The 25,608-nt window shown below is 41.7% G+C and overlaps 1 protein-coding gene across 3 annotated transcripts in view; it reads left to right on the forward strand.

Annotated features, from left to right (window-relative positions):
* The window catches only part of LOC117251962 (talin-2), a 120,145-nt gene that overhangs the window by 12,477 nt on the left and 82,060 nt on the right, over positions 1-25,608 (forward strand). For 2 of the 3 annotated variants that reach the window (XM_078160862.1, XM_078160872.1), the window contains exon 2: positions 17,076-17,123. The exons of the other annotated variant lie outside the window; for it this stretch is intronic. The gene's annotated coding sequence lies outside the window, so the exon portion shown is untranslated. The remainder of the gene's footprint in view (positions 1-17,075; positions 17,124-25,608) is intronic. 3 annotated transcript variants of the gene reach the window in all.

The raw sequence follows: 25,608 nt of genomic DNA on the forward strand, positions 1-25,608 counted from the left end.
TGCGTTGGTAGGATGGTGGATTTAAATGCCAGTTACAAGTGGCAGATGGGAAATGGGATTCTTGTTTTTGATCTGTTTTCCCTGATGTCAAGTGCAGCTTGTTCCCTGATTGGAGTTCTGTTAACTGTGCAGCCAAGCCTTTTACTTTCATGCAGCTGTGGGAGCAGGTGAACACTCCTGAGCAACCTGGCATCCCTGCTTGCTTTGGGCTGCTGCACATTCCACACTTTATATAATAGGCAGGTGGACAGATATTTAAAGGAATTGAAAATAAGTTAATTTGCTTTCTTTGTAAAAGGTAGACAAGGAGATTGATACACTCATATCTCCATAAATGTGGCTATAATCAATATATTCATGATAGTTTGCATTACTACTTGAATGTAGAAGGCTTTGCCTGTAGCAATGAACCCCACAGATAATTGACCCTTCGCTAAGCCCCACCCCTTTGCTATGGTCCAACAAGCTGTCTGAATGAGCATGGAGCCCACACTGTAACTACCTGCACTCCCTGATGAAATAATTAAAATAAAAAGTGATTTCAGAGAGAAGCAGACAGAGAGGACGTCAGACTGGTCCACAACTGTCAGATTGGTTTTGGAGGAAATGTATTACTCCTTCCGGCCTCTCCAGGTAGCGAGTGTCATTAATACTCGACGTGACGCAGGCACAACATTTAGCTCGAAATCCACAAAACCAGCCTGAAAATGAAGGAAATCTGATAATATTAGCGACATGGAGCACAGCTGTGTTGTTGTCGGACCCTGGTCTGAGCCGGCCTGATGCTATGCCATGATTGGTCAGTCTGTGTCCGGGGTTGGGACTTAGCGAAGGGTCAATTATCACTCGAAGTTCCCCTGAGCTCTGCAGAACTTTAAATGGTCTTTTAGCCCATTGTTTTGGTTTTCTATTTATGCCTCCATGTTGGCGACAGCCATGGCATGAGGTGTTATTTTTTCGGGTTGTCCATCCATTCGTCCCATTCTTGTAAACGCAATCTATCAAGATTGCCATGAGTGACTTTATTTAAATTTGGCACAAACGTCCCCCGGGACAGCAAGATGAACTGATTAGATTTTGAAGGTCAAATGTCTCTGTGACCCCAAAAACATGTTTTTGGCTATAACTCAAGAATTCATGACAAAATTTCACAGAAATGTCTCATAGAATAAAATTATTAAGTGATGACATTTTATATCCCATTAATTCTACTTTTAAAAAACTCATGGTGGGAAGTGTATAGGCTACGAAGCTTAAATGTAGAGCTAAAAACATTGTTTATTGTCACATTTTGGGCAGCATTTTTGGGATTTGCTGGAGATAAAGTCCACCCTCAGGAATATAATTCTTCAGAGTTGAGGTTGTCATCTTCACTGTGGTAATCCCAGCAGTCTGCAGCAAGCATTGGATTCATAATGCTGGTCTCCTCCTTCCCTCCTATCCCTGCCTTTGGTACGGTTGTGGTATTCCGGCTGAAAGATAAGCCATCCTGGAATCAGCCCCAGTCTGCTGACCAAGCAGGAAACAGTAGCAGCCATCCCCCTACCTCCCCCATCTCCTTCTCATCCTCCCAAACCTCAGCTCAATCCACCACCACCACACGTTCCTCTCTCTCTATCTTACTCGCTTTCTTTTTCTGCCACCAGAATATACCCCCTCTTAGTTTCTCTCACCCCTATCTTTCTCTCACCACTCCGCCCGTTCTCTTCTCAACCCTACGGCTAGCGAGCATGTCAACACCTTGGCTGCATCCCAGTCGCAGGGATGAAATGACACAGGTTGCCTTGCTGTGGGCTGTAAATCAGCACACACACATCTGGTAAATGGATGACGGGCGGCGTATTGATGGACAGAATATTCACACTACCTGCTTGACATTTTGAATTTTTTTCATAGCGGCCGTCTGGGTATCTAAAAAATGGACTCCGCGTGCGTGATTTGTGATGACAGGAAGTAGGTCACCAGACCCTTATTTAGCTGGAGTTTAGTTTTCACTATCACTTACCTGCAAGGACACATCATGAGCAATAATTGGCCTGCAACTGTTTGTGTACAGGTGAAATGGTTCACTGCAATGCCATAGGAAGACTCTCCCTTTAATTCTTTCTCACTGTAAATGCTAGGAATGCTGTAACCTACATTTTGTGCCACATGTTTATCTCCGTTACACTTAGGTACATTAGATTATTAGACTAATCAGATAATGGTATTTTGCAGTTGTGAAAAGTTGTTTTGTCGCAGATAATTTGCCGTGTAGTTAAGCCTATTAGGCAGTTTTAAGTTATTAAAATATCAGACCAAGCCCTGATTACAGGAGGGATTTTCCACAAACAGAGAGTGTGTTTTGTGACACGAGACATGAAGAATGAAATCTGTGAGAGGACTTGAACCAGAATGATTGCATTCATGTTTTAGGCTATGAGCTAAAAAGGAGAGTTCAAGCAGTTTCAGTGAGGAATATATTTTGTTCTGCAGGTAATGGTTTGGCGGATACAAGCACCTGTTGGACATAAATGTGAAAACATGCTCTAAGGCTGCAGACATTTTGATTGGAACCAACAATTTAGCAGAAAATCTGTCTTAAATCTATGATGGTGCCTCTGCTGTGTGCTGTAATGCCTCCAATCCTTCACTGACGATCCAATGCTTTTTATGTCTATTACACAGTGTCTGTAGATGCAAAGTCAGATAATTTACCACTTAAATTAGCTGCTGCAATCATGCCATATTTCAAGTCATCTCCTTCTCTTCATACAATCTGATCTCAAAAGCAAGAACTGTGTGTGTGTGTGTGTGTGTGTGTGTGTGTGTGTGTGTGTGTGTGTGTGTGTGTGTGTGTGCGCACATTCTTGAGCATGTGTGCCTGCCATTGCCATCTGACTCCCCAAACAATGCAGAGTATTTAATGTGTATGAGGTGAATGGGGAGCGGCTCCTGCCTGCTCCTAACAATAGAACTGACAAGCAAGGGGCCAGGCTTTCACTTTGCAGACAGCACTGAAAAAAACGGGCTTGGAGTTGCTGGATTGTTCACCCACAATAGGCAGCCGCAGCCCTGTGAGGCAGTTTACCTCCCGTGTCATGTTTTTCTTCTTCTCCAGTGTCCCCGAGCCTCTGCCCAGCCGCCAGGCTGCTTTTTAATTGGTTCTCCCGGCTTGCCGTCTGGCATACCTGCCTGCAATTGTTATCACATCAACTTGCCCCTGGAATTGCTGTGGACTTTTTCAAATGGGTTGGGAAAGTGTCACACTTAGAAAGGCACTCATCCATTAAAAAAACCTTGACTGCAAAAAGTGCTAATGGAAAAGATAAGGAACGGCAGAGCGGTGCTTATCCTAATTAAAATGTATGCCAATCCATATAGCTGTTGACTGAATTGGGTTTCGGAGGCCAAAGCGGCTGGAGCTACAGTAGCAGACAGTTAAACGTCTGTTCACAGCTGTCCACCCAATGAGCGGATTAGAGGACTCCCATATCTCTGCGGCTGAGATGCAAAAGAAGATTAGGTCGGTAGCTCATGAAGAGAGCCGGCCCGTCCTAATCTGCAGGACCGCCAGAGTGAGACTGCCTTTTTAAACTGGGCTTTGAAGATTTATTGTGTCTAGTAAATGATGTACTCGCCTCTGCGGCTGCCTTTGCGTCTTTTATGGGTCATTTGTTGGGATGAGTTTGAGAGTGAGGACAGCAGCAGCCCATGTGTGCAGGCCAGCATGAGAGGCAACCCACTGTGTTGTAAAGTTTTGCCAGAAGTGTACAGAATTGTTCCCTCATGTCAAATCAGTTACCGATAGTACTTATCTAAAGAAATTTATGCAGCATTCTCATGAACTGTGGCCGCACGATACGATATTATCACAATACGTATTGTGACAACAATATGTTGTTTTACAACAACATATTGTGATATATAGCTATTAATATATTATATAGCCTTTTTCAACTGCAAATCAAGCCCCCAATGAAAAACATTATCAACATCTGTTTTATCTAAAAAGATAAAGTTTTCAGTCCGTTTATGTCACGTCAACCTTTTTTTTTTTTCAGCAAAATGTATTTCATATATCAAAGGTTTAATTTGTATTTGCAATATTAATAATTTATACAATAATAAAAACGATATTTGGCATCCTTGTATCAATGTAATATTGACACGCAAAATATTGCGTTACTATGCTGCATCGATTTTTTTCTTCCCCCACCCCTAATTCTCATTTGTTGTGTTGTCATTTCTTTTTAATAATGAAATTTAATTATTTTTTATCAATTATAATGTCGTCATTTTTGTCACAGTCCTGAGGTTAAGAAAATAATACAACCATAAATATTAACTGTGTAAATTAATAAAATTAATAAATTAGTAAAATAATAATAAAACAAACAAACAAATATGAAAATAAAAAAAAGAACTAAAATAAATAAGAAAAAATTTTAAAAAAAAATGAGAGGGTGTGGGGGATTGTAGTGATGCCTTTATGACTCATATACACACATGAATCATAAAATGATGTGTTGCCTTCTCTGTTCATGCCTCACACTTTTGTAGTTGTGGTTGGGCCTTTTATCTGCAGAATTGGGGAATATCCAGACCTCCATGTCTTAATTGTTTTTGCTCCAAACATTTTTAGCACACATGGATCCAATTGACAATGTGCAGTAGGAACATTAAAGATCGCAGCTCCAGATGGTGTTGGAGTTAACGCAAAGTGACCAGGCGCTGTAACCAGAGCACAGTATCTATCATACTCAAAGCGCTAGATAGTGGGATTCGATTCAAGCTGCTCTGCTATGCCACGACTACTTGGCAACCGGTGTCTCCATGACCAGCATGGCCCGATGGAAACACTGGACGAGGTCCCAACCTTTCAGCTCAGTAGGCTTCCCTGGAAATGTTGTTCAGGGTAGATTGTTTGACCTCGATGAGCGAGCAGTTGCACGTGGTGGTGTTTAGTGTCATTTAAACCCGGTCCTGCTGCGTGACATCCTCGCCTCTGATGACAGTGACGGTTTAGCCCCTTATCTCTCAGCTCTCTGGCTGTGTCTCTGTTCAGCTCTTATGATGATGGAGGAGGGAAGGAGCTTTCTGACATGACCTTGCCTTACGGGGTCAAACATTTTAAGGGAGTTCTCCATGGCAGCATTTCTCCTCAGGACGAGTGCTGGTTAATGAGTAACCAAAAGGAAACGGGTGCTAATGCACAGCAAGTGGAGCATTTAGGTTGGAAATGCTGGCCTTAATGGCGAGTAGAATTGTACAACTGTCTTATGTGTCGTGAAAAAAGGTTACTAGAACTCTTTCAATGGTTAATGAATTGCTTTTATGATCAGTAAATTTCAATTTCCTTCCTAATTTCAACACTAAATGTAGTCTCTCTGTTACAGCTGGATTGTTGGGATGTGCTTTTGGCGTCCTCAGTTGTCATTTTATGGCGGCTCCTCTGAGGATGGTAAGCAGGGCACACTTGCCATCGTTTCATTTAGCGCTACAGAGGAGAGGAACATTGTGAATGCAATTTCCTAGGACAAATAGTGCAGAGTGTAGGCTTCAGAGAGCTATCACTTGAAATGGTATGGGAATTTGTTTTAAGGCTATAAGGAACAGCTTAGATAATCCTCCTCATTTCCAATGATGTCTCGCCTTTTGCACTGTGTCTTGCAGCCCGGGTCTCTGTTGCCTCATATAGCACTGAATTTTAGCTCTCAGGGTTTGTGCCTATGCCAGTCTTTCCTAACCTTGTGGTATTAAAATAAGTTATCCCCTCCAAAAAATCATCTTTCATACTGAATTCCAGCACTGATGCTCTGCTCTAACATCACTTGACTGTAGACTCTTCATTCAGAACCTTGAAAAATTGTGGTTTTCACCTTTTTATATGCTTGTCAGAGAGCCTAGGAAACTCTCTCACTTCATTTTGTCTCACATTAGTTTACAGTGCTCAGCCAAAGGGCAACAGGACACACACAGTCGCATGCACACTCACACAGGGGCCCCCTCACCAGCTAAGAAAAAAAAAACAAGTGTAAAGCAAATGTAAACACATTGTTGCATCTCTGCTCCCACCCCCAACTTTGCTAGATGGGTCTGATTCCATTCATGGAATTGGGAGTCGGCCCGAAGAGGGATGAGGGTCTGTGTAATTGAATTAGTAGCTGTGCCCCCCCCCCCCCCCGGGAAGGGCAGGACTAATCATTGAGAATCTCTGCCCTCCCAAGAGAGGGTCGAATACTTGCCTTGTATAGAAGAGAGACCAGAGGGACTCTGTCTGCCCTGTGTGTCTTTTTGTGTGTGTGCGTGTGTGTGCGTGTGTGTGTGTGGGCGCATCCGTGCCTATTTTTGTGTGTAAATGTGGCTGCGTGGTGTTTGATTTCCAGAGATTGTCTATACCTAGAGCAGATTAAATGGTGCGTCTGGACACAGGGCTCCTGACCCCTTAACCCCTGATGGCAAGGCTATGTAACAACTGCGTGTGTGTGTATATATGTGTGCTCGCATGTGATGCAAAGCAACAGCTGTTCTCCAGATGTCCTCAACCCCCCCCTCTCCAAAAAAGGGGGTAAAAGAACACAAACCCAACAGAGGTATAGACGAGGCTCAGGGAATATTTACTGTAGTTATTCCTGTATTTGTGAGTCACATTAGGTTGATTCATAAAAGACCTATGCACTGTTTGTCCCACTTTATGTGGGTTTTAGCAAGTGTGATGTGCAGGCTACTGTTGCTGTATGGGAATTTAATTTTATGAGTGCACAGCATTTTCATAATATGTATACTATTACTACTTTATTAAGTCTAGAGGGCAAGTGATTAGTTAATTGAAAAAGATAAATAATCAGCAACTATTTTCCTTATAATTTGAATGAATTGCTTAAGAGATTTTTTTTAAGCAAAGCTGCCTAATATTGTCTTGTTCCAGCCTCTTAAATGTGATGATTTGCTGCTTTTCCTTTTGTCTTAGGTGAAAATAAACTGAGTGTCTTTGTCAAATCAAGCCTTTTGATGGCGTCAACTACAGCAAAATACATTTTTAGATTTTTATTGGGGACAGAGTGAGGCATAGAAACTATTTCTTCTATAGAAAATAGTTCAAATTAAAGATGTTCACTGGGAAAATCAATCTTTATTAACAGATATTGTCACATGTATGCATAATCTGTAGATAGCGGGACAAGATATTGGTATCGGAAGCCTTCTGGTTTCTGTTTGTAATCCAGTTGTACTAGTCCGAGTAGTACTGACCAATCACGTATGAGTGGCCGGCAAACAGTCCATGAAGAGAGACCATAAACCCCAACAAAAATCCATACCCAAAACCCAACCTTAACAAACACTCACACACGCATGGAAGAGGGATCTTGACACCTAAATACAACATAGTCAAGAGTTAATAACACAAAAGCACATAGCAATACATATCATCCATGTATGATTATCAGACACAGCCCATCACGGATTAGAGTATGCAGGAACAAGAAAACCATAAAGGATAAAGTTAATATGTATATCCAGATGTGGTCCACATCCAGATGCACTCATTGAGTCCATATATTGCATAAGAGGACCCCAAGATTGTTCCCATTATATTCACATTTTAGATGAATAAATCACAGTTTTTCCATGTGAATAACTGAAACAAGTTCACACAGCCTGTTTCTGAAGCATGCTGGATTTGATGAGTTTTTTGGCCAGCACCATGCCCATTGAAAGAGCTGTCTGCACGTATGATGGATGTGTTAAAGAGTCTTTTGAACATCCAAAAAGAGCCCAGTCCTTGTCAGGAGAGAGTGTCCTATGATAAACCCCAGAATAAAAGACAATTGCACATTTTAATGTTATGGGCACCTCAGAAATCTTATACATCGTGATACATCTCAAAACTATAATGGATAACAACAAAACTAACTGCACGGGTTGATGCCCTGAAATACATTCCTATTACTTTTTCCATAGCAGCCAGCAGGTATTGATGAAATGATATACTTTAGTTGAAACAGGAAATCATCATCAATATTCTCTGTTTCCAGGTCAGTGAATAACTACTCTTTGATTTCCTCTCTGGTCCTCGTTCTTGCTGCAGGACTCAGTTCCCACAGTCAGTCTGCACTTCTGTTGAAGATATATTGCTACCTCATATGTACACAAACACAGTGAAGGCAGATGGTTTGTGTTTATAGAGATGCAGTTTATAAAGATTGTTATTGGGATCGGTGCACTGCTGCGTTCTGCTGAAAACTGGTGTCATTAACTCTCTCTGTTAGTGAAATTCTAGCTGATATTTGCACTAAAAGGTTACATTATCAGCTTCACACAGGTGGCAGGAAATATGAATGTTTGCTCACTTATAATAGAACTCTTTAAATTTGCACATTAATCAGTTATTTTACATGGGTGCCTTTTCTGTCTCTACTTTCCTGTAAGTCTCATTTTTCTAGAGCCTAATCAGCTCTATATGACTGAGGAGTGCAGTTTCAGACAGGTGTCTCCCAGTGAGAAGGCGGTGGGTAATGAGTCCCCCACCACACCAGGAACTTCCTCCCCCTCTACCCTGCATTTATTAAGCCCAGATCCCATGGACCCATTTAGCTAATTGCATATCTGGGTCTGCTACTTATCCATGAGATCAGCGGAAGACACCAGAGAATTAGTTAGTGGGCTTTGGTCAGTCTGTGCTGTGAGGCTGAGCTGTGATGTTTGCCATGATTTAGGACTTTTAATCCCTTGCTAAAGAGACAAATGGGAAGCAGCAGCAGCATCGTCCTCAGTCTGTTTTTCTCTTGGTGTTGCTTCTCAAATTTCAGGCTTCAGCATTGGGTTTCTTTAATGCAGTGTGGTAAAGCTGATGGAAGAGGTGTGTGGATGTCGGGGAGGACTGAAATGATTGTACTGCCCTTGATATTAATGTTTAATGCCCAAGGACATGGTTGTAGAGATGGTTATGTTCCAGCAAAATAACTGCACTGAGCTAGTTATCATACTAATGTGTATTAAATTGAAGAATGTTTGACTAGATCCACATTTTGGATGGATTTTTTAGATGCTTATACACTTCAGTGTACTTGAGAAGGTAATGCATTTTAAAGTTCTTTTGCCAAGGTACACGAGACACAGGATTTTCTCTGATGTAGTGCATTAGATTAAAATTTGCAACTGGCTCTGGTGATGTCATAATTGGGGTCAATGGAGTCAAATAGTTAAAGGAATAGTTTGACATTGTGGGAGACACGCTTATTAGCTTTCTTGCCAAAAGTTAGATTAGAAGAGAGCTTAGTGTAGCATAAAGACTAGAAATGGATAAATGGCTAGCTTGACTTTGTACAAAGGTAATAAAATCCACCTACCACCCCCTCTAAATTTCACTCAATAGCACTAGTATCTCATTTTATTAATATGTAAGAAAACCAACTTGTTCAAATGACACATTGTGGTTTTAAAAATCTTTCTTTTTGTATCTTGGACCGAGCTAGGCTGGCTGTTTTCCCCGTTACCAGTCTTCATGCTAGGCTAAGCTAAGCTAACTTCTCCCTAGTATAACTTCATATTCAAAGGGGCTGTATGCAAAATTCAGAGTGTATGAGTTGTCTGGGCACGGTTCTCAACATGAAGGGGGATGAACTGGCGGCTAACAACTAATGGTGCTGACGCCATAAACGGTGTTAAACAACAGCAACAGTGCTGACAGAGCTAACGGTGTTAACCAGCAGCCTATTCGTAAAGAAAAAATGGTGGCGTTGTACATTTCTGAAAAACACAAATACATTTACATTACTTGTATGTTAATATGTAACAGATACCCTATAACTTTACATGTCAACGTGGGGTTAGGTTTAGACATAAAAACCACTTGGTTATGGTTAAGAAGAGATCGTGTTTTGGCTAAAAAAAAAAAACGCCCAGTTTTTGGGGCACAACCTTGCTGGAAATGGAGCATGTCTCACTAAAAAACAACTGCTTTTTGTAGCACAACACTCCCCCATCCCCCAGCAACGGGTCCCTAAAAACCCATGTTTGGTGCCTAAAAAGCTGTTTGAAACACTAAGGTGACTTGGCAGGCGTCTTGCCTAGGTAACACACCATCCATCATTCCCTCACACCTCCTGTTGACAAAGTCAGCTCATATATTGCGCCACTTTAAAAGCATTGATATGATGCATATGATATGTGTCAGTCATGGTTTGCAGAAATGTACAAAGCCAACATTTACCTCTGTAGACTGGGCTGTAACCAGGGGAAACTGGAGGGTGGGCACTACACTTCAGCGATGACAACGTTTAGATATCAGCGGTAGCCGTCAAGTGCAGATGAGCTAGTCAGTGGGATACACACATGTACTTAGTATACCTGTGGCCAACCCACAGAGAAGCTCAGATTACAGCACACAGAGGTAGAAAGACTTCATTGTGCTCAGGACATTATTACTCCACTATATCTGCACATAGCAAATAGTGGTTTGCTGCTATATTGCTGCTATGACTGTTGCATACAGCACTTTTAATGGACAGATAAGAGATTGGTATCAATCCTCTCATCTAACTGTTGACCTATTCCTTTAAGAGAAGGTTGTTTGTGCAAATCTTTCAAGAGTTTGGGGGGAAATATGGATGGGAATGAGTAATGCTTTCCCCTCAGTGTGCAGCTGCTGTTGTTCTTTGAGGTGGCCTACAGCAAGGATCATAGCACCCAGCCCCCATTAGTTCTATCAGAGCTGCTCAATGGCTTCAACTGTGTGTGTAATAAATCAGGTTAAAAGGTTGAATTCAAATTCATGTTTCTGCTTGGTGGCTGTGTTGTGTTTCCTCCCACACACACACACACACACACACACACACACACACACATATTCACACGCACACACTTTAGGTAAATAACAGGAGTCGCCGCTCTGACCTGTGTGTAATCCAGCTGTGTTGATGGTGCGAGATGTTGAGGAGTCATAGTGGGCAGTTTTATTAAAGCCTCATTTTTGGGGGGCTGGAGCGAGGTGTTTCTCAGGCAGGCACCACATTGTCTGACCTGTCCCCACTCTGTCCTCCTCTGCAGCGTGTGATTAATGAAACTGCAGGACGGACGCAACAATGAAGTCTCCAGTGGCATATTGTGCTTCTTAAGATTGCCAGTGGCGATGTGCCCCTGCGCCCCACCTCTGGAAGCCCCAGGGGGCCAGAGGAGTTTCCCCTCTCATTCAATTCTTCACCAGGCTTATTTCCTGTGATTTCTTTTGGTCTTGACAGAGTTGACAGGAATTCATCTATCAAAATATACTGGTAGTTAAAGTGGATTTTTAGGCACATAGTCACTGTGGTTTCTTAGAGTTTCCACACCCCCAGGTGGTGTTTCCTAAACTAAGCATGTTGGATTTTGCTCAAAGCAATCCCCCCCCAGGCTCAGGGAAGACAATTACAGGAATGCAAATGTCTCTTAAGTTGTGTGAGATAAGGGTTCTCTCTCCTCCAGCGTGTTTTGTTTAATTCGGGTGCTCAAGTTTATTTTCCTGGAGGCAAAATGCTCAGCATTTCTCCTTGGTTACATTATTTTCAGCTCTTTCTAGAGACTCCCTTTCTTATTGTGTCATGATTTGATTTGTGAAATAGTTTCCCTCTAATGTTTTGATGCGGGTTGAATATAATATGAGGCCCTGTGACTTGGCATCTTTAGTAACCTCTTACTATTATGGAGCATGAACATTGTAGGATGCAGTTAAAGTAAATTTGATGTATAACAGTATCATTTAAATGTCAAAGTGAAACTGGATCAGGTATCTTGATACTTTGCCAATTTGAGCAAATGTTTTTTACGAAATGTCAGTTCCTGTTGTCTTTCAAATTAAAGAGGAACTCCCCCATTACACATTTGATACTTGTTTACAGGTCTTGTAGATTACTACTGCATATGCGAAAAAGAAAACTGCCTCAAGTGATATTACTGGAGGCAACATCAGTTGAAGCTGAAGATAAAACACAAAAAAATCTGGGAGTGTGAAGCTGTGTGAAGCCAATTTGACATAGTGGCCAAACAGTGGAATTACAACTTTTAGGTCTGTGACATGATGCCGTTGGACCCAAAAAGACTTTTTCCAATAGATGTACACTGGGAAAGAGGTGCATGATAATCCATGGATAAATCTTTTTGAACGCCAAAACATGTGACTTGTTTTATTATAGATATTTGATCCATTCGGTCTGGTAACATTTCAAAAGTCTAGAACAACCACACGATTAAATAATTTCACCCTCATTCAAGTTAGTTGAGACCTTAACCAGAAGTAGCCAGCTCGGCCGGCGAAAGTCTCTTGTGCATTTGCTAATATATGGGCCCCATGATGCGGAAAGTTTGGGTAATTTTATACCTGGGAAGTCAAAATGACATGGGACTGACTGGGGCCCTGCCTCCAGGGCTGTATCCAGTTCTCTTTATACATCCATGGTGTGGAGTAACGAGATTTGTTTTCACACACAGCACAGGTGTGATAAGATGAAGTATTTTTTTTTTTTTCTATAGGAAAACGGAACTGCCACATTTTAATCTGTCAGTGAGTCCATCCAAAAGCCAAGAATTCCAACAATGTCGGCTGCATTGTGATGAAAGCAAACACGGCTAAGACCCACTAACCGCCGCTAACGACCTCTATGTGGCTTCCGATTACCTGCTTTCGGATCAGACTCCAGTTAAGTGTTAGCTCAGGCAGCTAGCAGCAACAACCTGTCCCTTGAGTGTAAGCTCAGTCCTTACTAGGCCTCATAAGTCTGCTAATAAGCCGCTACTAGCATAACGCACCTGAATCTCTGCTCAAATTGTTGTCAACTTCCATTGTTGGTCATGTAGACACCAGGTTTGGACAAGAAAGATGGATGCATGGAATAAAAGTGACTTTTTCGCTGCATCAATTTTTTGCCCCTTTTTTTAAGAAAAAAAATTTTACAGGACACCTCCTTAACCCTTTTTTTTCTTTAGTTGCTGTTCTTTAGTGGCTGTACAATGCTGGAAACCATCTTTTTTTGTCCCTCTCAGTGGAATTTGAAAAGTGAGTCACTGTGTTGAATCAGTTAACCCCCAGTAAGAAACCCAAAACCTTCCCTACTCCCTGCCAGTGTCAGCGAGTCAATGACACTCAAGGGACAGGTTGTTGCTGCTAGCTGCCCGAGCTAACACTTAGCTGGAGTCTGTTGAGAAAGCAGGTAATTGGAAGCCGGATAGAGGTCGTTAATGGCGGTTAGTGGGTTGGTACCATGTTTTCTTTCATCACATTGCAGCTGTTTGGATTTCACCCACATTGTTGGAATTCTTGGCCCTTGGATGGACTCATTTATGGATTAAAATGTGGCAGTTCTGTTTTCCTGTGAAAAATACTTAATCGTATCTCACCTGCACTGCGTGTAAAAACAAATCACCTTACCTGTGTATGGGTCTGCATGGTTGACGCATCATTGCTGACAGCACAGTCTTGTTGAGTGTGTTTTTGAGTGTTGGTGTATCTGCAGTGTGTGCCAAACCTCCTGGGGGGGGGGGACCTGCACGACAGGGAGAGCCTGCAGCTTTTCCCTCCAGTGATCCACCTTGAGAGTGTCTCTCACTTGTCCCCCATCAGTCTCCAGCCTGTCAGTGGAGTGGCTGCAGCCTGTGTCATTAACTCTGGCTGTGGGCATGATACTGTACAGCCTGGATAGGTGTAATAATCCACACTGCACATTGTGAAATATTCTAGTTGTCCTGCCATAGATTATTCCAGTCCAGCACATTTGGAGACTTAAACCACAACAAAATAAACATGTACCAAACTGACTGCAGATCATGTTGTACTTGACTACATTTGGCTTTGTCACTGCTGTGATTGTGACTGCTGTGTGACTTGCTGATGCTTTCACAGCATAGAAGATGGAGCAGACTTTGTGTTTTTACTGACTTATAAAAGCAGAAGAAGGTGTTTGAAAGAGTGCAAGAGCCACATTTTCAAACAACTATAATGCACTTCAAGCCATTAAGAATATCCCAACTCTAAGAACATCCCTGCACTAGACGATTGATATAAGGAGATATTACGAATACTCCTTTTGGAAAAGCTGAAATACACCTGGCACGGCAACCAGTCTTGGCCACGGTGGACCCCTCTGGTCTGGACTTCGTTTTGATTAGTTTGGAAACTGATGGAGCACATCCTCATAATTTGAATCTAATTATGTCGGCCTTGGGGGGTGTTTTAGGCATCCATGCCAGCGATAGCTATGTCCAAGGGCATTATGTCTTCGGGTTCTCCGTCCGTTCTTCTGTGTGTCTGTCAGTCTCATTCTCAAGACTATATCGCAATAACACCTTGAGGGTATTTCTTCAAATTTGGCACGAATGTCCACTCAAGGTGAACCTATTAGTTTTTGGATTTAACAGATTACAGGTCAAGGTCACTGTGACCTTGCATCCGTCTCATTATTTTGAACATGTTAGCTTGAAGGAATTTCTTCCACTTTGACCTGTGACTATCAAATTGTTATCAGTTCATTCTTGAGTCAAAGATCAAGGTCACTGTGACCTCACAAAAACAAAAGGTCACCTTCACTGTGACATTGAAATGTTTTGCAAAAACACTTCTCTGGCCATTATTTGATGTCATAAGTTAGGAACACAAGCCGAGACATTTGGTCAGACGCTGAGGGGGTGACACTTATCTTGGGTGCCCACCTTGAAACTGTGCTGATTGTATAGATCCTATGTGCTGCTGGGGGAAAATGTGTGAAATGCATGCATGTTGTCACAGACGTAGATTAAAACTGCAACTTGAGGGTTGTTGAGTTGTTGTTTTGTGTTGTGTTTGTAAAGTTGGTGACTCTTAGTTGTCTTGGGGTTTGTTAAGTTAGTTAACAACTATGAAACTGAATGTACATTTTGTACATTTTCGGAACTGGAAGTATGTTAGGGCTGCTAACATTTATTTTAACGATCAATTCTCAAAGTGAAAAATGCTTATCGCAATTTCCTAGAGACCAGAATGACATCTTCCAGTTGTTTCTGTTGACCAACCAACAGTCTAAAACACAGGGGTCACTTGCCTTAGGCACTGAATCTGCTTGGTTCAACATAAATGATAAAGAAAAGAAGCATTTAAAAGGCTTCAACCAGCAAATATTTGATTTTTTTGCCTAAAAAATGACTGAAATGATGAAGTGATCATTGAAATAGTTGGTGATTAATTTTCTTTTGATCAATTATTAATCATTGCAGCTCTAAAGTATGTGTAATGTTGCCACAACCTTAAAAACTAAATAAATAGATAAATAAAGAATGTAAGAGGTGAAATAAAGGATTATTTGCTGACCATTTTGACAGCTATAATAGCTACACCATTGCCTGCAAATTTATCCAGCTGTAGCTAATTACTGTTGATTGTTGGAGCAGACCTAACTACAGAGCAAAATGCTTGTCTGTCATCTGGTGAATGCTCCCTTTACAATCAGCCAAAGATGGTTTCGTCGAAAGAAATGCCACTCCGTATTATTTTCATGTTTACAAAGATTAGACAGTGGACTGTGTTTTTGTGGTCTCACAAAAGACCAACAGAGTGGTGGGTCTTTCTCTACATAAACAAGCCAGCTGATTACAGACATGTAGCTGGCAGCTCGTTAGTAAAACGAGCCGCAGCTGGTGGTTACTGGAGGAGTCAGGATCTCGCAGTTAAAAGTTCTGACCGCGTCATGCTAAAAAAACAAACCAAAAACAACCTTGTGTGTTAAATAATCAGAAACAGAAAGTCAGTTTTAACAGTTTAAACTATGTGACTGCTCTGCATAGCTGTGATGATTTGTTACTGTTGGAGCAATGTCTTTTTTCTTGACAGTGACAGTTTCCAAAACTTCCCCCCAGAGATATTTACATTTTCAAGGCCCATGCCCCATAAAGCAGAACTGATTCAGCTGTAAGGTCCATAGAGGGACATCACAGGGAGAGCAGGGATTCTGCTGCAGCTGCTGTCATGCAGCCTACTTAGATTTTAAGTTTATTTTAGATTTGCAAGTCCATTGTCCCCGTTATTGTGGTCAGGGAGGGCTGATATAACCAAGGACTCTGTAGGATGAGCTGTTGTCTGATAAAATGAATCAACCAGCAGCAGTTCTTCCAATATGTGCTGCAGAATATCCACAATTTGCATTAAGTGACCAATCTTAAACCCCAAAAATGCTATTGTCAGTTGGATATCTTTAAATCTGAGTGCTGATGGCTCTGTATTTGTTCATGCCGCTTTGTGGTTGTTAAAACATTGTGTAGCTGGGGCAGGATTCAGAGCACAGTGGGGGTTTTTGAAAGCTGCCATACCTGGAGTGCAATGGGTCAAAATAAGCAAAATATTTGACTCTGAGCGAGCTGAATTTCTGGAGCCGATATGATCGACAACAGAAATGCCCTGACTGGCCTCAATAAATGCTTTACAAACCTCCTTATAGAAAACCTTGGTGTAAATATTTGCCTTGGCCTCTACCAAGTAGGACACCTCAAGTTCAACCACCAATAACAAGTTAGAAATGTTACGTGTAGTTCATGTGTTGAATTATGTATCTAACAATGCAGTCCTATTATGCTATTTTACTGTAATATTTTTTGTTCTCCCTATACTGCACGTTCCAGCCTGCTTGAAAAAACCTTATTTAAATTGGTGCGTTGGGAAAGCAGCTAAACTGCGTTTTCCTCTCTGTGTTTGATGAACACGCCTTTTGAATTCGCAGTCATCCACTTAACCAGCTGTAATTGTCTCCTTATTCTTGACAGCAAGATTCTAATGAATTTGCATATCTTCATTTTGTTTTGCCTCGGGGTATCGTCATGTGCCGCCACATATGGCACAGCCTATTACAAATATCTAAAAATATAATGCTGAGCATTTTGTGCCTGGAGATCTCCACGGAGCAGCAATGCTCCTATGCGGGATCCATTTGTTACATTCCTATTTACAGGAAAGATTGTAATTATCTTTTTGTGTAAAATCTATCTATCTATCTATCTATCTATATATATATATATATATATATATATATATATATATATATATATACACACACATTGTGTACAGTTGTCTCACACATGTCCACCATTGGTCTTTTCAGCTGTGAAGATCAGCAGACATCCAAGGCTGCAATTTCCTCAGCAATAAGGTAAGAAGCTGATAATGGAGGATGCTGCGACATATACATGTATGTGTGTGTTTTTAGTACTACAGATGGTGTGCAACATCACTTACGCATGAAAGAGAAGGAGCTGGAAATATGGGATTTGGCTCTTCATGGCACTGAATTAAGGCATGAAATCACACATTCGAATGACTGTAATAGAAACATTGCACTTTGAACATTATGGTGTACCTTGTGTTGACACAGACTCTGAGCCTATTGAATATTCTCATGTGCCAACACCTGTTGGTGCCATGATGCAATTATACTGGTTTTGTGGCTCATAGAAAATCACATACATTGTAGTGCATACACTTTGGACACACGTCTTGGTAGTTTGGTTGGATTAAATATGGCTGCTACACTGGAGGTGCTTTACCTTTACTTTACAACTACGTGCACCTGCTCTGTCCTCTGCAACATGTTTGTCTTAAAAGTCTCATCGGGATAAGGGCTTTGCTTTTTCACTGCCGCTCTCAATTGCAGCAGCAGCTACAGTTTCCATATATTTCCTTGCACTTATAAGTTGATGTTTTGCCTGCTTCCCTTTTTTCTGTCTTTATGATTCACTCTTCTCTCTTACACAAATGCAAAAAAAAGCAGTGAAAGCAGGGTGTTGGACTTGCGTCATACAGAGTGTACTTCACCTCTAGAACTCATTCTGAGGCATGATAAATCCTATCAGTCCTGGGAGCTGTTCAAACTAAACCGTCTACTTCCTCTCCATGTGTGTTTACCCAGCAAGGCTGAGTGTATGTAAGTCAGACAGACCTGCTTTAAAGCTACTTGCCAGGTGCACTGTATCAGTTACTATATGACCTCGCCTGTGGACACAAAAGAAGTCGCTAATTGCTGTTAGATAATTAATAGAAGTCAATAGAATTTGTAAAAATAAAAAATAAATCTGTGTGTGTGTGTGTGTGTGTGTGTGTGTGTGTGCCTGAACATCTGCATCTCTCCATGACAGTATACCATAATGTACATTTTCAAGCTGACTCAATAAGCAGCTTTCAGAGTGCAATTACAGTAACTGGCAGCATCTGGTGCCCAACCTCTCGCTGCAGCCATGCTCTGCTCCACAAATGAGCTTTACAGACGCTATAAATTTTCGGTTCGCAACGATTAATGAGCTCTAATGTTGATTTGTCTCATGCCATGCCTCAGTAAACAGTCAGGCCTCAGCTTAATCAGATGTGCGTCGAGTCCAAAGCTGAAACACAATGAGACTAGAGGTTAAATATTGGTTTTTGGAAGTAGTACAATGTAAGCGATCCTCTGGTTCGTCTGCTGAAAAGAGCTCCTTTTTTTTCCCTTTGGCTTTGACAGAAGCGTTGCTGCAGGTGGTCTGGAACGCACAAGGCAGAAAACAAATCAGTGTTTGAGAGCAAACACACTCTGTTTTTAACTTTAAGGTTAGGAAACAACCTGTAATTCTGACGGCACTTGTGTTAAGCTTTTCACATTTATACCTCTGTATTTAAAACATTCTACAGTACATTTTAAAAGGGTGCTATAAAGGTTATGTATATGACATTCAGAGCATAAATACAGCAGCAAACAATATGCCATGTAAAGATACAGTGGAGTAATGGCGCTCTGAGCAGAGAATGAAGTCACAGTCCCTCTGTGTGCTGTAATCTGAGCCTCTCTGTTCTTTGTTGTGATAGCTGGTCCAGCTGCATGTACATTTTAGTGCATGTGAGTCCCAGTGTGTCCAACTGGCTCGCCAATAACTGCTGTCTGCCACTGTCCCAACTCACTGAGGCAGATCAGTGTCTCCCACCCATGTTAACTCTGTGAGCTCTGTCAGCACTGTTGCTGTAGTTGGTGCTGTTCGTGCTGTTAGCACTGCTAGCATTGTTAGCTGCTAGCTGCTGATAGTGCTGTCCTGACCTACAGTGGCAGAATGGCGAGCCCGTGGTGTCCTTTGTGTGCACAGAGCAGCAACTAACCATCGACTTGTAGAGGTAGAGAGATGAAAACAAATGCTGTCTGCAAAGAAAGACAGCTGCTGATTTTGTGGACTGGCTGGAGGGATGTCTAAAACATGATGCATCATTAATAACTTGTTGAATAAAACACCACGAAGTAAGTGTAGTAATCAGCCTGTACTTGTCGAAGATGTCAGCTGTTTCTAAACATTTATATGCACATGCAATTAGCCTCAATTATCAGTTAGAGGTCTCACAGTCAATGCGAGGGAGTCGGCAGCACTGTAGTTAAAAAGAGGTACATTTCTGGGGACAGCTCCAGCTGGGACAGGCCAACAAAAATGGGGACTGTCCCCAGAAAACAGGGACGACCTCCATGTTGAGAGCCGCGTGAAGGCAATCCTGGCTCAGACTCTGAATCATAGATATGAGTGTCGCATACAGCTCCTTTAATGTGGTGGAACACAGTCTGTCTTGTACTTATTTAGCCTTGACCTTGTATCTGTCATGGCTGTACTCAACTAGTGTCATTTGTCTCCTGTCCAGTATGTTTGCTCACAGTTAATTAATCAGGTATGACTTTAGTTCACGAAACTGCGGTGAGACTAAACACTGGAAGTAATTTAAAATACAATATTTACGGTATTGTCTGTTGTCTACATGTGCTACACAGCTGTCAGTCTTGGATTTAAAAGCAGTCGTAGGCAAATAATGTTTTGTTTAAATACAGAATTTACTATCTGTTTTTTGTCCATATTTCATACTTGGACTATCTTGGATAATGTTGAAATGCTCACAAGACATCTTTCCTTTTGCTTTTGTTCCTGTCCTTTAGGAGCGCTGTCTGCTTTACATTTTATTGATGACTCTCGCTTCAGTAGATGCAGCCTGACCCAGCAGCAAATCATCTTTCTATAATTTACCCATTTTGGAAGGAATTAAATTACAGTCACACATGCTGCAGCGCCTCACTTTGTTTTTTGACATTTATAAATGACTAAGAGCTCTGCTATCGATTGGGCAGCTGCACACCTAATTCTGATATTTATTAACACTCGTCTTTTTTTTTGTTACCGTTGCAGGCATAATTTAAGATTTTCCTCAGCCAAGAGGAATAAAGCATTTAATTGGACCTGGCACATGTTTGTATCTCCTAGTTATGGCGAGTATAATTACTATGTAAGTAGCTTTATTACATCTTTAACATCCCAACTTTTCCTCATGGCGTAGCCTTGAGACGTTGTTCTAATTGGATGTTTTTTTCCGGCTGGCGGTGTACCGTCAGCCACTTTCTTGCCAACTCGATCAATTAATTGTATAGACCTTTAAGTGCAACTAAACAGCTCTGCCGTGTGTTTTTTTTTCCTGGAGAGAGAAATGTCTGTGCTGAAGATGGCTTAAGAGGTCCATTCCCAGCCTGACCGATCTCATGTTTAAACGTTCCTCACAGAGTGTATTCCTCTGGACGTGGGCCAGTGGGCCCCAGCCAGGATTGCCTTTGCAGTAATTCTCCGTAGACTGGGACTGCACCCAGATTCAAACTCAGAGGGGCTGCAAGGGGATAACGATCAGTGTAACAGATTGTTGGACATTTTCATTATGAATATTTTGTATTAGGTAGCCTTAACTGTTGTCACGGTACACTTTAAGACTGACTTTTTGTTTTTAGCCATGACTTGACCCCCCCCTGTTCATGAGGAATCATGCATGATTGTGGTTGACACAGGCTTTATTCACTATGATGACTGTAAAGGCAGCGGCTACATCTGACTGTGACCAGATGTTGTGGAACTATTGAGTCAACACAGCAGCATTATTTAGCAGCGCTGTTACCTGCAGTTAATAAAGGTCCATTTATCAGAACCAATGACAACTGGGTCTCTTACTCAGCTCTCCGCGCTAACTGTGTTTGGACTTTGAGGATGTGGTTAGTCTGTCAAGTGTTCCCTAAACAAGCTCTGCTGTGCTGTCCTTGGTAAACAAGGAGATGATGTCACACTCAGCTGAACAGACAGGTCTGGAGCAAAACTTACTTGCAAGGCACCATTATACACTCATTTTCAAGCTTCTAGGAAGTGAGTTTGTCACAAAATCGGTTTAAGTTTGCAGGGCTATAGCAATTAATCATGAGAAACTGCTGTTAAACTCTGTTTCACCTGGCAAACCAAATATTTAGCGCAGACCCTAGTTGGATGTGAAATATCAGTGACAGCAGGAGAAGTGAGCCTCAGGGCTGCGACGTGAATCATTCAGTTTGTCAACTTGTCGTTCACTGTGTTTATGAGAACTTGTCTCATTTGCCTGAAACATGACTAGGTCTTGACCACATCATAAACTCTGACTCCTCCACGCTGTCACTGCATTCCTTCCACCGACAGACAGTTTACTGGTAAGCAATGATCATGCTTCCTGGTGGAGGGTTGCGGGGTTGTGGGGTTGGGGGGACCAAGGCCATCGCCACAGCAGCTGGCTGGCACCGCCACAGTGAATCACCTGTTTTTCCAGGCAGGGTGGTCATTCCATCCAAAGGGCTGTGTAATCTCAGTTGCATCACTGCCAAATAGAACGCGCCTGAGAGTCCAGAAACCCCTTTGCCCTCCCTGGCATTCAGATCTGGGCGGCTACTGTGGGTCTCCCCTTTGGATTTTGTTTCTGACCTCATATCATGCCTATGTTTATGTGTTTATTGATTGAAGCACGCTGGCCCTGATATGTTTGTAGTGAGATGGCTGAAATTTCTTGATACTATTGAATAAATGAGACCAATTTTACCCCAACAATATCAAAAAGGTTGCATTTACTTGTTTTTAACACTTGGATGGACTAAAAGCCACTGAAATAGAAATTGGGTCATCATGAGATGATATGTGATTCTTGATAATGGGCCAGTATTGGCCTGATATTGATCAAACCACAGTCATTTCCTTTTTTTCCTTTTGACCTGTAGTCATACTATGTCATGTTTCATACTCATCAACCCATCCTCATTCCCAGGTCATCAGATACTCACACTTTGTCAACCCCCCCTCGGCATCTGATACTGACACACATTGCATCCTTTAGCATCTGTATGGGATGCACAGCTGTCTCCAGGGTGAAACATGTAACGTGGTTAACATGAAACGCTTGCAGTCAGGTTTAGGTAACAAAGTACTTGGTTAGGTTAAGAAAAAGCATCATTGTTTGCCTCAGAGTAAGCAGGCCTACATTTGTTACAACGTTATAGATAGATGTAACGTAATGTGACATATATATTAGATGTAATTATATGAATACATACATACAATGTCCTTTGGTTAAGAGGACATAAGGTGAAAGTCCTGTGTATGTGTGATCCATCCAGCCACCCTGACCTCTGGATTTTGTTGCTCCTTATAGCGGTTGCTTTAAGCGTCTAATAGTGCTGCAGATGGGTTTACATTGGAGTTACTTGACAGCCCTGTAAAAGGAGTGTTGTGTGTAGGTATCAAACGCCGGGGGAGCCTGAGAAAGTGTCGGTATTTGACAACCTTGAAGTTAGACCAGGCTGTACTCATTAGACCTGCAACAATGTCAAGACTTCAATGTAGCAGCACTGACTTCAACTGATGGCATTGTTCTCAGCATCTGATTCTTACCCCTGGTTTGAATACATTTTTATAGCAAATATGATTCATCCTTAAAGTATTCAAATCTCTTTTCACACTGCAGAAGGCAGTGGAATTATTATTGAGGAAATGGCTCAGGCTAAATCTTGGTCTGACAGCCAGAATAATCCCAGGCCTTTAACTACACCAGAAAGGCCCACAAGAAAGGAATTCCCCTCAATAACTGTTAAATGCACACCAAAGCACAGAGATTATGTGGACCTGCACTACATGGCAGGTTTTATTGATTCCCCATCCCTTTATGATTTGCCCGTGCAACTTCAGAGTTAAAAGGTGTTTGTGTGACATGGGTACAGATGACCAAAAATGCTACAAGTCCTGCCTCAGGCCTTATTGATCCATTATTTAAGATATAAAAACACTTAAATACTTACTTGTCATGCTGAAAGACTGTTGGCTGTTTGATTGGCATATGAACAAGGGATGTAAGGCAGAAAGCAAGTGATCTTTTTAACAGGTAAAAATACAAAGAGCACAATGTACATAATGCACTCATAATTTTACTTAAGTTCATTCTTTCATTATCTATAACCGCCTATTATGGTATGGGGTCTCAAGGGGGCTGGAACCTATCCCAAATGAAAATGGGATTCGAGGCAGGGTACACCAGAATATCACAGGGCTGATACTTGGAGACAGGCAACTGTTCATGCTCACATTCACACGTACAGGCAATCGTGAGTCATGAATTATCCCTATCTGCATGTCTTTGGACTCTGGGAAGAAGCCAGAGGACCCCAAACTCCACACAGAAGGGCCCCAGCTGGATTCAAACTCAGAACCCTCTTGTTGTGAGGTGACTGTTTTAACCGCTGTACCACTGTGCTGCCAAATTAAGATGTTGCAGGAGCAAAGTGGACTTAAAGCGAGACTATCTGCTGTATAGTAACCACTGCTGCTACAAGTTTCAGTCATAGTATTATTAGCTGAACTACTATTTAGCGTTTAGCTAAATTTCAAAGCTGTTGTAACGGAAATGTAAGTAGAGAAGAGTCATGAAAGTCAGCAAACTGACTTGGCAATGTTTTTTTAATAGCAACTATTTACCTAAATTTTGCTAACATTAGCTATCATTTCGTATTGCTCATATCAGCCCAAAGATGGCTGTAGCAGTAGCTACTAAATGCTAATTTTGAATTGTCATCTAAATTCATTGTTTTATTTACAAATTTTTAAAGTACTTTCCAGGCACATATTCAGATATTGTTTTTTGTAAGAAATGATAAGCTAGTTTACAACATTATTTTACTTTTTCATCATTCTTTATAATAGATTTCCCCAATAATCCACTTTTCATAACAAAAACTGTAGATCCAGCCAGTGGAATTTCTCCAAATTATAGTTAGCACGTATAAACACACATGCCTCACAGACATTGGTTCACCTCTGCCTGTCTCTCCTGTCTTCCCAATGCTGGGAAGCGCTGACACAAGAGTACAGCGAGTCATTTTCCATGTGTAAGATATAAGTGGTGGGGTGGTGTACGCCTTGTTGGGTGACTCCAACATCCATCAGTGACACAAAAATGCAACTCAGCTTTCCTCTGAAGTATTCAGAAAGCAGTGAGTGCAAGGAAAAGAATTGGTGCTGGCTTGTGAGCTCTGACTCAAAGTATGTCAGACAGGGAGAGCTTTATAGACAACTAACCAACTGATGCATTTATGTACAGTATATTGACCAATATGTGGTCTGTATTTCTTTTCCTGGAGACACCTGTATGAGAAAACATGGATGACCCTTGTTTTACTGAAAGCTTACAGTTAGTTTGAAATATATGCCTGTGGCTTTTGCAAGATGCAGCTTTTCCAGATTCTTGTATTTGAGAACGCATAAAAAGAAACATCCAAGGGCACAGTCACACATGAGCTAATGTAGGTGAGTGACCATCACCTGCTGAGGTGATATATGTGCTGAATGTGGGCATTGACAGGTGTGACACTCACACTGAGGCCAGTCTTCTAGCTAATGCTTGCTAGCTTGCCAATAATTACAGGAAAAATGTACCAAAACCATCATATTTCACATTTTCTTACATTCCATGCTTGTCTCTTGACTCACTGTTAGCCAGGCAGCATCTTTCATAAGGGGCAGCTTGTATTTCTCATGGCCAATATCGCATAATATCGGCTGGTCAGACACGTCAAGAATTAATGTCTCCTCCACACATACTCCTTTGATATTGGTTGAGGCTGCGACTTTGCCGGTTAAAGATCATTAAAGTTGAACTCCTCCAGCCCGCATGTCCAAGTATCCTTGGGCAAGATACTGAACCCCAATTTGCTCCCGATGGCCGTCAGTGTGTGAGTGCGAGAGAATGGTTACTGAGTCGCAGGTGGCACCATGTATGGTAGCCTCGGCCACCAGCGTGTGAATGGGTGAATGTGACATAGTGTAAAAGCACTTTGAGTGGTCGGAAGACTAGAAAAGCGCTATACAAGTGCAGTCAGTTTACCATTTACAATGAATATTCGCCAATGTTAATTTCACTCATGTGTGATCCATTGAGAACTGAAGATAATTTGTTTCAGGTGTTTATGAAAGTTGCCCTAACTTGGCTCCTAACCAGTCATTTAGTCATCATGCTCACTGGTTGTGTGTTTGATGTAGTCATGCTGTTGTGTGTGAATGATTAACCCCTCTAAACTAATTACAGGGTTGCACTTGGAAAGAATGTGTCACTCAGTAGATACCTGTGTGTATTTTTGGCACTCCATGCAGAGCTCCTCATGTGATGCGATTGTGACTTTGTGTGGGTTTAATGTTTTCATCCTTCATCATGGGCAGAGGCAACAACTGGAAATGGATTACAAGCAATGTGCGTGGTTGCAGGAGAAAATAGTAACTTCAGTCAGTCTGTTAAATGTGCAATGAAAGCCGGTTCACTCTGTTTTA

The sequence above is a fragment of the Epinephelus lanceolatus genome, chromosome 2 (assembly GCF_041903045.1).
Source record: "Epinephelus lanceolatus isolate andai-2023 chromosome 2, ASM4190304v1, whole genome shotgun sequence".
Lineage (NCBI taxonomy): Eukaryota > Metazoa > Chordata > Actinopteri > Perciformes > Serranidae > Epinephelus > Epinephelus lanceolatus.